The sequence below is a fragment of the Crocodylus porosus genome, unplaced genomic scaffold (assembly GCF_001723895.1).
Source record: "Crocodylus porosus isolate Cpor-Errol unplaced genomic scaffold, CroPor_comp1, whole genome shotgun sequence".
Classification (NCBI taxonomy): domain Eukaryota; kingdom Metazoa; phylum Chordata; order Crocodylia; family Crocodylidae; genus Crocodylus; species Crocodylus porosus.
Window position 1 is genome coordinate 48,193,425 of NW_017728906.1, and position 15,184 is coordinate 48,208,608.

The 15,184-nt window shown below is 42.7% G+C and overlaps 1 long non-coding RNA gene across 1 annotated transcript; it reads left to right on the forward strand.

Moving 5' to 3' along the window:
• Positions 1-1,649: 1,649 nt before the first annotated feature.
• On the forward strand, positions 1,650-13,341 carry LOC109305923. Its single transcript, XR_002099769.1, has 2 exons — positions 1,650-1,790; positions 12,929-13,341. It is a non-coding gene; the product is annotated as an uncharacterized LOC109305923 (long non-coding RNA).
• Positions 13,342-15,184: the final 1,843 nt, after the last annotated feature.

Sequence of the window (15,184 nt, forward strand, 5' to 3'; positions counted from 1 at the left end):
AGATTTAGCCATGGTGTGAACCTCTTATAGACATATGGGCTGGGTCCACATGACCAGGGGCATGCCCACAAATAGTAGCCGCACAAATTTGTGCTGCTACTTTGTGCCGCAGTGCACTTCCCTTCCTGTGTGCTTTGCAGTGGTAAGTATTGTCCCACTGCTGCACATGCTGCAGGGGGTGGGGGCTGGGTGGTGCAAAGGGTGCCTCAGCAGGAGCTAGCCATCCCCTGTGCTGAGGTGCCCTGTGTCTCAGCCAGCCAAGGAGTGGCATGTGGAGATGGGGGAGCAAGCAGCCCTGGGTCTGCCTGCTCCCCCATCTTCATGTTCTGCGGAGCCCACGTACTGAGGCACCCTGCACCCCAGGTAGCTACTCCCCGCCTGGCTGGGGCACAGTGTGACTTGAGATGGGGGAGCAGGCAGCCTTGGGCTGGGTGCTCCCCTGTCTCCCTCTATACCTCAGCATGGGGGCTTCACTATGGAGCCTCTGCACTGAGGCATGTGTAGCCTCTATGCTGGGGTGCAGTGTGCCTTGAGACAAGGGAGCAGGCAGCCTGCTCCCCTATCTTAAGGCACACTGTGCCCCAGCCAGGCGGGGAGCGGTGGCTGTGGTGCAGGGTGCCTGAATGCAGGGGCTCCATGTGCCTCATACCAGTGGAGACCCCATGCTGAGGCATGTGGAGACAGGGGAGTAGGTAGCCCAGGGCATCCTGCTTCCCTGCCTTGAGGTACCCTGTGCCCCAACCAGCCAGAGCTGCCTGTTCTCCTATCTCTGCATTTGTTCCGGTGCTCGCCACTTTGGGGTGGGTTGCACTGCACTGCTTTTTTTCCAGGATTTTTTTTTGCTACCAGGAAATCCTGGTAGCAAATTTTGCCCTGGCCTGCATATTGGCAGTGCTGAAAACTGATTAACATGCAACTTGTACAGTTTGTGACACTGCAAAGAGGTTTACAGCACCACAGACCATGTGTCTGCATGTCTGGGCTGTATCCAGATGTGCAGGCACATGTGGTTTGTGTGCCAAATATCTCTTTGTGGCACCAAAAACTGCATGCCTGGAATGTTAAAATATGCCCCGCACTGCAGATTTAAAGTGCAGGGGCAAATTTTGCTACTGGGAAATCCTGGTAGCAAAAAGCCACGGTGAGAAAAAGAGTAGTGCGGCACATGCGATAGAAGCTGAGCCAGCAGACACAAAGGCTTGGTCCTTCAGGGAGATGCTCTGCATGCTGGCCAGAGTGTCTCCACTCCTTTAGTTACCTCCTGGCTCCTCCAGCATGCTGAGAGTCAGCAGGAGTGGCGAAAGGGCAGTTTGCTTCCAGTGGGGCAATTTGCAACCACAGCAAAGTGAACGTGCAGGGGCATGTACTATGGCAAAAAGTAGTGGCACAGATTTGTTTAGCTACTATTTTTGCTGCTGCAAATGCACACCGCTGCATGTAGGGATGTGCCCTAAAGGGCAACCTCAAGAGTCTGTTCTTTTATCCCCTTCTGCGTGGAAGGAGAAGTCCGCAGCCTCTGGTGAAAGTTAACATATTACCTATAAAAAGAAATGGGTGAACAGATTTTCTACAGAACCCCACCCCACTCCAGACTTCAGGTGTTGGGACTCATCAAGTCATAAGTTTAAAGAGGCCTTAACCTGCCCTCTGCTGGGTGAAAGTGATTGGAGAAGGCGGGAGAGTAAAGCACAGCTTGTTGTCAGCCTTCTACCTGCTTTCACCTTTATCGCAACTGTGGTGAGTTGTACCGAGCAGAACTTGGACTAAGACACCCCTCAAAAGCTAACCTTGTGAGTTTCATTCCCAAGAAAAACTGGTTTCTGTATGCTTGTAAAATGAATAAGTCCATGCTGCATTTTTGGTGTGTGGCAGTGACTTATTTTTTTTCAACCCTTTTTTAAAAGCAAGGCTCAGGTTTTTCTGCTCAGCCAACTAACTCTGTAGAGGTTGATTTTTAAAACTCTGGTTTTAATGCATGGTCTGTTCTCAGTTGAGGAACCTTTCACCAAACTAAGGTTAGAAAAATAAATACTTAAGCCAGGGCTGTCCAACTTCCAGGAAGCTGGGGGCCACATGCTTCACCCTGGACCAGGTGAGACATGGACTGCAGACTGCACCCCACCCCTCCCCCAGGCTTTCATCCACTGTTTGGGCAGTCTAGCATGCACAGCTTCCTATCCCCCACCACCACACATACAATATGGACATCCTAACACCCCTAACAGCAGAGGAAGTCCAGTTCCTACATGCTGCACACAGAGCAGCCCCCTCTCCTCCTAGCCATATGCATCGCCCACCTGCATTGTGAGTAGCCATTGTTGCTTGCAGCATGAGATGTCCCTGGCCTCCTGCCACTCACTTAGCTGAGGCATGGCAACCTCCTCCTGCTGTGTTGCCCTGCCCCGAGGAGTGAGGGCAAGAAGTAGAAGCCAGAGGAGGGAGGGGGACCCTGAGGAACCTGGCTCCAGTCCAGGAGTAAAGGTGAAGGGGGCGATGGCAGTCAGATGAGAGCCTGCAGGCTGTATTCTAACCCTTTGGGGGCTGTGTGTGGCCCATGAGCTGCCAGTTGGAGAGCCCTGGGCTAAATCACGCTGTGTGTCTGCATGTAGGATGGGCCTGTGCAGCTTGGACCAGTCCTTATCAATCAGATACAAAAAACCTCTGGGAAGATGCTTAATGTTGTCAGAGCCATGTGGCTTCAGCAGCACTTGGGAAGGTTCATAACGTCAGAGGATCATGTCCTTACCTCAATGGGGATAGATAGGGTCCATGGGTGTAATTACAGGGCTGGATTGTGACTCAGATCACATGGCTGTGCAAGGGAATGAAGGGGGAGAATCACCCGTCACCTTTCACTGTCACCGAGTCTGGGCAGGTGGGAGGAAGCAGGACACTTACTTGCTTCCTCTCCCCCCACAGCAGATGGGCAAGGGGCAGGTGGGTGAGCTGGAAATAGGAGGAGCAGAGCAAGCCTAGTTCAGGGAATAGTTGGGGGTGGGTGTCAGTCAGCAGAGCATTTCTGCCCTACAGAGGGAGGAGGAAGCAGGTGAGGGAATGTGACTAAGAGGAGTGTCTCTGCGTCACAGTGTCTCCTGTGGGGCGACTCATGGAGGGTGCAAGACTGTGCCAGTAGTTACAACCCCACACACAATGAGTCCTTTGCAGGGCAATTAGGCAGCATTCATTTTTTATCGATATTATGACTACCTTATAAAAATCGTTAACCTAATAGGCAGAAGCATTCTTTTTCCCCCTGTGCCATGATAGACACCTCCTCTCCAGAAGCCAGGCATATTTTCCCTTTCTGGGATTTGGATTCTTACAATTGTAATTCTTTTTTTGTCTCTTCTTATCCCAGTTCCTTTCCTTATTGCTACTAGCAGTGTGATAGCACATAGGGCCCCTCTCAGGGACTGGGACTCCTTGTGCCAAGGGGTGTATACACACAAACTTTGTGTTGTGTACAAACACCTTTTTCATCTTGCATTTCATTCCCTGAACCTTTTGGTCAGCTTTTCCTGGCCATTTTTTCACTGGCAACAAGCCTCTGGTCCTTTCCTCCTCCATTTCCCTCCTTTCCCTTATTTCTCACTCATCCTTACCCATTTTAACTGATTTTTATTAAAACCTCCAGCCCAAAGAGGCTGCTGCTGCCCCAAGCCTGATGGTCTTTAGCTCTGCAGAGTCAGTCCTTCTGAAAGTAGAGCAGCCCTCTAAGTGACTGACAGAAGGCGCTGATTCTGGCTGCACTGATTCAATAGCGTGTGTGGGATACAGCAGCAACCGTATTAAGAGGATTTAGAAAAAAGATAAGACACAGCACTGTGCTTCACTTGGTAATCACACAGCATACAATTCGGAGCTGTACTGGGAATTTCAGGCCAGTTGACAGGTACACAGCTCTGATTCAATTGTCCTTATAGCCCCTTATTAGCTAAAATAAGGGGCAACTGGAATTACAGATGATTTCTGGGTAAATGCTTAGCTCTGATTTTGAATGATCTCTCAGCAATAATCCAGACCTAATCCTCAATATAAAGAGGATGTTTTAAAGACAGCTCCATTTTGAGCAGGCCTCCATAATGCATGGATGTCCTGATTCACAAAATAGAGGAGAAGGGCAAAAAAAGCCATATTGGCACTGCAGTGTCTTTTCAGGGATGAATAAAATTAGGGAAAGTACCTCATCACATGCGTGTAGTTTCTTACGAGAAGATTAGCTACTTGGTAATTATTTCTTGAGGAGAATAATTTTACACTACGCTGACCATATATGAAAGTTTCCAACAGGTTTGATGTATCTAGAAAGTAAACAAATCAAAACAAAAAAAAATTCTTATTATGAATCAGGTTGTGTGATATTTAGTTAAAAAAACAAACAATATTTTTTTCCCTAGAAGAAAAAGGCACAAACTGGAGAGCAATGGGAGGGAGTTTAGAAGCAAGGAAGTAAGCAAGCTAAGAGCTATTGCCTTAACAGCTGTGTGTGTGTATATATATGTATATATGTGTGTGTGGATATCTCTCTCTGTGAAGACACTAGCTCTTAGCTTGCTTACTTCCTTGCTTCTTCTTGCTTATTTCCTTGCTTTATATATATGGTTATCATAGGCAACTGGTAGGGAGGGCGCAGGGTGAGCTGGGGGAGATGTGCCCCCCCTTGATAGGGCCGTCCCCACCACTGGTGGTGTTTGCAGGTGCTTGCCATCTCCACCCCCACCGCCACCGCGTGCCCCACCAGACTCAGGAGGCACCAGTCGCCCATGATGGTTATCTATCTATCTATCTATCTATCTATCTATCTATCTGTCTTAATTTTTACCATCCATTGGGATACTCAGATGGTCCCCACAGTGCAGCTCTAAGTGCATCCCAGTCTATAATGGATGTATCTTCACAGCACTGTTGTAAGAGAAGAAAGTACTGTTTTCCCTCCAAGCTCAAATGGGAAACTAAGGCACAGAAATACTGAGGGTTTATAGAGTACAAGTCTATAGGATACAGGCCAGTGGTATGCACAGAGAATGCCCTGCCATGTCTGAGCTCCAGAATTGGCAGTGGTATAAGCTGTGTCAGCACAGCACGGCACTGTACAAGTATATTAGCTCTGCTGAGGATCGTGGCATATTAGCTCAGTGCAGCACAGTGCTAATGCAGATATATTGCTTCCATTTCAAGAGCTAGCATAGGTGTCAATGTAGCCACTGGCTCTGTAGCATATATTCCTGGCTCAGATTATCACTGCACAACACTGACTTGAGTTACAGGGTCACAAAGGAAGGCTGTGCTGAAACAGAAAAGTGAACCCAAGTCTCTTGAATTCCACCTTTACTACAGTCCCACTTTTCCTCAGAGTTTAGCATTATGAGAGCCAACATATTAACACCTTGCACTTCCCAACCCAAAATCCTCATGTTCTTTACAGAAATGAGTCAATTAAACCTCCCAATTGCCATGTGAGACAGGTAAGTATCACAATTACCATGTTACAGATTGAATAACATGCATACTACATCTAATTTTGGGCTCATTTCCAGCAGTGGTTATCTCAAAGTAACTTCATTGAATTACTTCTAATTTGTACCTGATAAGTGAGACCAGAGATGTTCAGGGACACTAAGACCAATTGTGCTCAAAAGAATCCAGCTGAATTCTGGGTGTCTCATTTTGGTACAGGACCTACAGCTGGATTTTCAGAGGGGCTGATCACTCCTGGCATCCACTTTGTCTAATGACCACTCAGGTTTCACAACTGATCTCCTTCTACTAGTGCTTTAAATATGGGAATGTCATAATCAGAGAGAACACATGAGAGTTCAATCCTGCAAAAAATCCTTGTGGTAGTAATCTTTATAGAAGACTACCAAGGTCTTCCTCTTCTGAATGAGGAAACTCAGGGGAGTGAGGGCTACATCACCTTGCCCTTCAAGATAACTGTATGAAAATATGTTTATAGGTCTGATCCTTTCTTTTTAACTTAAAAAAGAAAAGGGCCGGGCCCTATCTTTTTGGACATTTCCTGCTGTCTCACAGTGACATCTTGTTTAACTGCTCTGAAACATACAGGGATAGGGATTTTTTTTAGCTATGCAGTGGAAAAATGTGTGAAGTGTAATGTTATCTGTGGATCATAATCAAGTTTTTCCAAACTACTGGGCAGAAATGGACCTGCTGCCAGGTGCCACTAAGGAAAATGTAGTCTTCTTTCCCAGCAACTTCTGAGAAATCAAATAGAATTTCCATAGTTTGTTTACTCATTTGTTCCTTAAAAAAGGCAAAAAGGGAAGTGCGAATGAAAAGGAATTCCATCTCAAAATTGCTTTGGCAACCAGTAGTTTGTAATTTAAGATTAAGTGATTGAATTTCATGCAGTCTTACTTAAAATTCACTACCCCACATGCCATCACCACATGGTTGCTTTTTTAAAAATTTGAACATCTTTAACATCAAATACAAGTCAGTTAAAAATGCCCAATCAGCTAGGAGGTCACAAAATGTACTTAATAAAGATGTTTTCATAACAAGTAGATTTTCTTCTCATAGCCTCAGGAACCTACAGAGAATTTCAGCTTCTATGCAATGCCAGTGCCTAAGCTTATACTTCTATCAAGCTGCACAACTGACGGGAGGCAAAATGCCTCCTTTTCTCAGTCACCTGAAGCCAATGCTGATTCATCTGCTCAAACCAACATTGCCTCTCTCTTATCTGAAACTACCTATTGCAGAATCAGAGTAGTTTGAAAGCTATCATCTCTCCCCCTCCTTTATAAAATGTCTCATATGGAATGTGGTAAAATCAGATTTCACAATTCTAGCTCAACAGGAATATGGAAATTAACTGAGCTAAGCAGTAAATGACCTTTTACAAACATCTGGAGTATATCAGAGGTTTCTCATCCACCTGAGGTGTAATGCAACCACTTTTTCATAATATCATTATACTAGAACTTTGAGTAATCATCTCTCTTAGTGTCACACAACCACAGATACCAGCAGCAGCGGTGCTCGAGCTGGAACCCTCTCCACTGTTAGACTAGAAAGGGGGTAGTTGCCGGTGTGGATGTCTGGGAGGGCTCCAAGGAACTCAGACTTGTGGTCCTCACTTTATCTGAAATAGCCCAAATTTGGTGACTTCTTGTGCATGCTGCAAACAACATCTGCTTGTCAGGACTTTTGGAAACTGCTGAGAGTATGCTTCCACTAAAGTAACAGAATTCCTGTTGAAACAAAAATGTGGCTGCAGCTGGAATTTTAGCAGTATTAAGCACCAAGAACGTAATCCAGAGAGGTATTTAGGTGCCTAATTCCCATGGGCTTCAAAGTGGGTTCTCTTTAGAGGCTTACTACTCCTATTCAGTGATTTCATTGTGAAGTTGCCCCCTTAAACTTTGAAGTTGCCCCCCTTCTCTGTTGCTGCCTCAGCTGTTATTGTTATTATTATTCAGTGACCCAGGTGTAGCACTGCAGAAGAAAGAGGCCTTGCCCCAAAGAGCTTACCGGCTCAATAGAAAAGACAGACATAGGGCATAAGAAAGAAAATATTAGCTCCATTTTAGAGATGAAGTGCACACCAGGGAAATCACTTGTGCTAGGCCATACAAGAAGCCCATAGCAGAGCTAGGGACAGAACCCAGTTGTGAAGCCACAGCTCAGTCGTCTAACCTCAAAGCCAGCTCTTCTCATTACACCTCCTGAAGTCAGTGTCAGTTCCATTCCCTGGTGTTCCTAGGCTCCTTCACAAGTGGAATCAAACCAAGTGGGCCCAGGTCCATGTGTTGGCCTCCTAGACAATACAGGACAATTGTAAGACACTAGTGAAAATTATAAATCACATACATTGGTACTGTAGCACCATTCATAGGGACAATATGAGAAGCCCTTCTTACTGGACACTGAAATCCAGTAAGAATCTTTCTTCCCATTTAAATCAATTACTCCAAGAACCACTGATGGAAAATTCAAGGATGGAGAATCATTTCATGATATCTTCATTCTAATGTGATTTACTCTAAAGTTAGAATGCAAGCCTATACATACTCCCCTCCAAGTAATTTCCATGACAGTATCTATTAACCATAAAAACACCATTTGCTAGGAAGTATCAGCCTTCTTATATGCTCTGCAGTCATTGCTACCAGATGCACACTTACTGTACTGAATAAATAATAGTAATTTATAATTAGCAATGGATACAGGACATGGTCTGTCTGTCTCAGAGACAGAGTGAATTTCTCAGACTGAGACACATATGTATATAGGTATGAGATCTATTGTGATTATTTGTCTCCTGAAGTTGGAATTCACTAACACTTCACAGAAAGAAGCAGAGCTGTTATTAGGCTAATGGGTTCATTGTATGCCTTACTGGAGACTACAGTAAGTCTAAAAAGAGATAAAATATCAGTTTTCTTTTGCTTTGATCCAATAGAAAATACTTTGTGTCTATTCTGTGGTTTATAATGGATTTTGAAGTACATTGATGGTACCATGGCATTTCCTGCCATTACAGAATCACAGAAAACCTTGCACTTTGTGTACATTCCCACCTCTGGAAAGAAATTACATGTTCACCTCCTTCAAACAGATCACTGTTGATGACTATAGATTCCTGTGGGACAAGGTGGAAGCATTCAGATGTGGAACGTGTTTAGTTTGGAGGTGCAGGTCTGAGGCTGAATCAATGGTAGCTTTTCAATTTTCATTCAGCTGCAGCACAAACTTCACATGGTAAAAACAGACATAGCAGTTGAGTTGGTTCTGACTGATCCAAGTCAAGACCTGGAAGCAACATAGCTTTTAGATTCAAAACAGATGTTGGATTTCTCCCAGGACAAAGCCTTTAATTCTGAGATCCTACAGACACAGAAACTCACTCCCCCGTTTTAAGTACCTGTGAAGTGCTGAGATAGCACTGTCCATTTCCCCTCCAAGACTAATTTGTGTTAATTTTCATTCAAGCTGCATTTGTAACTGTCCTGTGACTGTTTTGATGTGAGTTAAGGTCCTGGACAATCAGACCCAGGATAAGCTTGATGTCTATTTTGGGTATTTCACTGGTATTTAAAGTGGGACAATGGGTTTATACCTCTTTAGGATCCTAGAATAAAATACTTTGTCTTAGGAGAAATTTGACCTATGTTTTGACCTACAAGCTGCTCTCAAGAGACTTATTTTGGTAGGATACTCTGCTTGACCACTGGAAATGGTGTCAGGCCACCTGTTCCTATGAAATATTCACCATTTAGGCCACATCAGAAACAGAACTGGAAAGAAGCATGCACTCAGAACTGCAGGGCTCTATTGGATTTATGGATCTGCTGCTATAGTTTGATGGGGTTCGGAGGTTTGGGCTGTACCACCTCTCTATTTCTGCATGTATATGTCTACTGGATTCACAAAGCTACAGATGAAAGTAGAACGTGGTCATCTGTCTTTTACTTTCCTGTGACACTTGGTCATACTTGCTCTCAATTACAGCACTGTAACTCTGTTAAAGTTAACAGAGTGACTGTGGACTTTCAGAAATTGGAGTGAACAAAGTCAGAAATTGGTGAAGAAGTCATAAAGACCAGTTCTACAGAACAGTCTGGATCATTTGGTAGACTGGGCTGATCTAAACACTGCATGCTAACAAGGCTAAATAAAGAACAAAAAATATATGTTCCACTTATAGGGTGGTGGGAGAAGAGTATATTTTAGAAAGCAGTGGCTCTGAATTGGGCTAAGGGTTTATGATGGATAACTAACTGCACATGAGCTTGGAATAGGACGTGGTAGCTAAGGCAGCAGATGTAACTCTTGGATGTATACTGAGGTGACTAGCAGGTGGGCATAAGAAGGCATTATTTTTACCATTGCACGTGGCATTAGTGATTCGAGGACTGGAACACTGCATCCACTTCAAACAGGATGCAACTCTACTGACTTGGATAGAGCTATAGCAGTATAACAGAGCAGAATATGGCCCCATGTTCATACTTTAACAGGGATGTTGTCAAACTGCAGAAGGCTCCGAAAGAGGTTAGAAGTATGACTGGAGACTGAAAAACTTATCTTACAATGAGAAATTGAAGAAGTAAATTTTAGTCACAGAAGCTTAAGTTATGATGTAATTACAGTGTAAAAGTACTTATAAAGAGAAAGTATTTCTGATAGTACAGAGCTTGTTGTCTTTAAACAAAGGGTATTAAAAGATTTAAAAACTGAAAGCCATTGTGTGTATGTGCGTCTCCCTCCCCCATCCCTTCACACTGGCCTGGGGCATTTCAAGTTCTGACTTTTAAATACTGCCATGTTATTTTAAATGAGTGCATGGGATGAGTTTGTTTATGACTAAGGGATCTGTGATTAGCAGGCAGATTTCTAGCTTCCTAGTAACACTTTAATTTTTTGATGTGGTAAAATTGGAATGAAGTAATCTCACTAAATCTTAAAGGCCTGCAAAAGTAGATAGCTTACATTAGTGGCAAAAGAGCATCAGTGTCTATATTTGTCTAAAGGTGGAAGAGGTCTTATGTATTGGCAACAGTGTATGGGATGAGGTCACTTTCCTTAGGCTGAAGTTTACATATGCTCTCATCTTAGCCAGCACCACAGTATGTTCTAGCGTAGCATAGATGGCTTATGAACAAACAGATAATTACTTATTCAGCTGCATGTAATATTGAAATCCATGTAATTTTTGTGATCACCTACCAGGTAAACAGATTCATAGACATATTCTTGCCCAAAATCTGATATATGGTGCTAGTGAACTCAGATATGCTTCTCATTTGGGAAAATTAAGGATCATTTTCAACTTTACCAACTGAAAGAAGGAACGAATATGATCTTGGTGCATTTTTATCCTGAGTACATGTGCTAGGACTCTTGAATTTGAATAAAAATTGATGGCCTTCTGTTGACTTCAGATGATATCCAATTTCAAAATTGGGATCTATACTGTACTCATCAGGGTGCATCAAAGAACAGACCAAGTAACCTGGTTGCACTTCAGTAGAAGCTTGGGAAATAATTGATCAGTCTGTGGGCACATCCAAACATTCATTATTGCACTGTAATTATGGCGCATTAAGTTTAGTACCTGTAATAACATGTACTAACTTAATGCGCTGTAATCAGTGCTACTGCACAGTAGCACTGGTTCATGTCTTTTAGCTGAAGGAATGCACAATAGATTAATTCTACTGCACATTAGCTCATTAGCATGGTTTTTGCTACAATGCTCTAATGCGCTGTAGATTAGTCTACTGTGCTTCTAGCATCTTATGGAGATGTGCCCAGTGACTGGCTTGTTAAAGCTTCAGCATTATATTGGACTCCCATGCTCAGGGTGGATTTGCCAGATAACATTAGCATGGAGTACAACAGCATTATGTTATGAAAATTAAAATCAAGTTAGTGTCCATGAAATGTGCCCAGCGGACAGAAATGGACGGTGAAGTCTTTTGTTCGAAGAACAGATTTAGCAAAGATACAGAGAACATGAACTTCCATACCATCAACATGACATGACAGCTGAGTTTTGTGGTAACATGCTTTTCTATGAGCATGGAGAGGAGGGATAGTTCACAGTTGGTATAGCAACAAATGGATGATCTCAGTTATTTTTGTGAGTGAAGGTTAGTTTCAGCATGTATTAGATTCCCTATATAAAAAAATTAAGTTGTGATTAAGGATATAAATGGATATCAATTGCACTACATAATTTTGTTCAGAGAATTACCGCATAGTAATAAAAATGAAAACACTTGAAAGCCTGGAAAGCTCAAGGTGATCAGTTTTGCATGTGCATGTGTGTGTTTTAGACATTTTTGAAATCAGGAATTTCATAACTAGTGTTACAAAAAGCAACCTTAACTTGGACACTATTCCAGTATCAGTCGTTGCAAGCTAGATCCTTTTTGAATTTTTGAAAGTAGAAATTTTCAGGTGAGATTTTCTATGCTTGGGCTCTGCCAAAAAGTGAATATGGTCAGGAAGTTAGGAGGTCTGAGAAAGTGTATAATGGAAACTGAGTTGTTAATTTGACTACAGTGTTTGCTTCCATGTATGTAATGTACTGCCCTTCTTCTGCAAATATAAAGTCCTATTCAGAAGTGGAAGTCCACTGACTTTTTGGATAGGTTTCAGGGTCAGGACCTGTATCTGAACACATGCTTATGTTTGAATAGTACCTAACACACTGAGCCCACAATCCTCATGAAAGCTTTGGACATTGCCACTATGAAAGCTATAAATAGTAAAATAATGCCATAATTTAAATCATTCCTATAGACAATAATCACATGGGCTGGTAGTGATGCATGACTGACATATCAAGGATTATATTAAATTTCCATAGAAATGTCCATTGTAACCACTTGATTTTGCATGCTAAATATAGTTTCAATTTATAAAATGTCAGCAGTTTCAGGTGAGATTTTCTATCTTTGGCTTTGGCCCCCAAAATAGTCATTCATACAATGATATATGCATGGCCAAAAGACAAAACATTGACACCATTGGCATTAACAGGTATATCTAAACTGGCTAATAGCACACAACTGATGTTAGATCCATTTATTTATTTATTTTTGAGCCAGAGGTAGGTGAGATAAGACATAAAACTATGTAGTTTATTCCTGCCTTGAAGGCACACCTGAACCAGGAATGAGCTATATTGCTTTGCAGTGCATGGAAAGTACACTTGAACTAATGCTGAAAACCTGACTGATACATACTTCATAGTTAATCTGGTTACTCAGGGTTTATTTCACAGTCAGAAGTTCTTATGGTGGAAGGGAGTCCTGCTGGGTTTTTCTAAGCACATGACTGAATTAATGAATGAATGAATTCAACCTACCAGACCAGATTTAAACTGCTTACTAAAACAAAATCTGCTTTTCTCTCTCTCTCTTTCTTTTCTTTTATTTATTTATTGAAACAGACAAGAAAGAGGCAAGCTCAGGTGGGTGTGTTGAAGGCAATTAATCCGGAAGAATGACCTTTTGGAATGCCTACTTGAAACAAACCTTAGACTCCTAGAAAGGCCGAGATCCCTGGTAGGACCTGGAGGTACAGTGAGGGCTTGCTTACATGACATGCTTCCTACTGCCTGTTAAGAACTGACAGTATGGACCTAATTTTGTGCTGATCATTCACAACTCCAGCATGCATCAGTGGGAACCTAAGGACACATCTCACCTCCTGCAAATCAGAGCCAGGGTATCTCACCACCAAGTCAACTCTGGTGCATCAGAGGGGAACAAAAAAAAAAATGAGTAAGAAAAATAATAAATTAACAGCAGCAACCAATTTCCTACTTTTAAATGGAAGGAAATAAACCTGTATTGCTCTGCTGGAGGAATTGCATTGTTTCTAACTTTTTAAATCTAGGTTGCCTTTGATACTTGCTGGTTGTCAGATTTTAATGGGTGCTTGTTAACAGGAACTCTGAAATATTTTGATTTATTTGACCATCAGGCAGATTTCCAGCCTGCTGTTGTGACTGTGGGTTTTGTATTTTAATAAGAGTTCTAACAATGCACGGCAAGGGATATTTAAGGTAGTCCATAGATTTTTACTTATACTGTCCTTGTCTGGTTGAAACCATAGCACTAAGGAGACCTAGGAGCAGATTTATAAAAAAGAAGAGAGAGAAAGAAGGAAGAACCATGTAAATGCATGACTCCAAATATCCTCCGTGAACCTGTTTTAAATCATTGAGATAATTTAATAATATCTTTTGTATCTCCTTTTGTGTCCCAATGTCTGGACTCCTTAACAGCACTGTCTAACATCTGCTGGGAAAGGCTAGGATTTAAACAGTCATCTGTTCTTTCAGAGACTTTGAGCTGTCTCTGATTGAGCATCATGCTCCACCTTAAAGAGCACAGGCAGGGCAACACAAAAAAGCTTATTTGTCAGTCCTCTTCTCACCCCCTCACTAACCGCTACTATAACAAATATGAACATCTTGCTTGGAGCCCTGCTGGAATTCAGACTCATTGCAATGGGTTAACATATTAATACACTAAGCTTTAAGGCAGCAAGACAACTCACCAGCCTTCAGAGCGCACATTGATGAGAAAACTAAATAGGAGACAAATTTCACTAACCCAAGGTTAAGATCTGTGGTAGTAACACAAAAACATGCTTCGTTCTTTGCTAAAGACAGACAACATCCTTGTAGATTCATTGCAGTCCAATTTTTTTAAAGCCATATTTCTGTGTGAATTTTATAGCTCAACAAAGCAAGAGACTTTGCTGACTCGGTCCACATATAGCCCAAGCAGGTGCCGTATAAGCTTCTCCCATAGAGTTTTACCAACCCACTCCAGTCTTCCTGGCCTTTAATGCACCTACTATATGCCAGTCCTCCTTGCCTCTGCTATTCCAGTCCTCAGCATATCCTGACCAGAGACTGGTAGTTACGGAGCATTCTGCAGGACTTTCGTGCAGAGGTCAGATGCTTACTAGTACAGTATTTGCCAGATTCATTTTCATGCCTTGAAACTCAGTCCAGAATTTGAATCCAGGTGTCCAGAGGTGAGAACATAGTAAATTAAAACATTGCAATGCTTCATGGTTTAACTCTTGCCTGCTTGAACTTTACTCCCTGGGGAAGACAAGGTAGAGTCAGCGAGAGCTTACATTTATATAGCCCTTCATCACACCAGAGAGACCCAAAGCACGTTAGAAATGAAAATCTGATTTGACATGAAGGGTTCAGCTAGCCAGTGAAATGAGCAGCTGAAGAAGTTATCTGCTTGGACCCTGAGGTCATGGTAGGGGTTATTTAATGTTCCTTGGCAGGGAAATTCAGCACAAAGGAGATATTAAAAGACTGACCAAACAAGCTCCCCAAGTGGTAGCCACTAAAGCGGGGCTGTCCACAGTGGATAATTTTAACTGGTATCTCAGGGCAGGACTTCAGTAAACTAAACAACCATAGGTCTGTAGGTTTTACAGAGCCCTAGCTATCAGCAGGAGGCAGTATTTGAGAACATAGGGCTGCAAATATTTCTTGCCTTCATATCTCATATGTTAAACCTGTGGGGCATAAATGCAACTTGTACACACACAGGTGAAGAGCAGTATACAACCTAAAGGTGAGCCAGAGCTGGAAGCCCAAGCAGCTGAACCAACTCTGGAGGATGTACTTAGAATCTTTCCCACTGGGATTTTGTATTCAAAATGACAG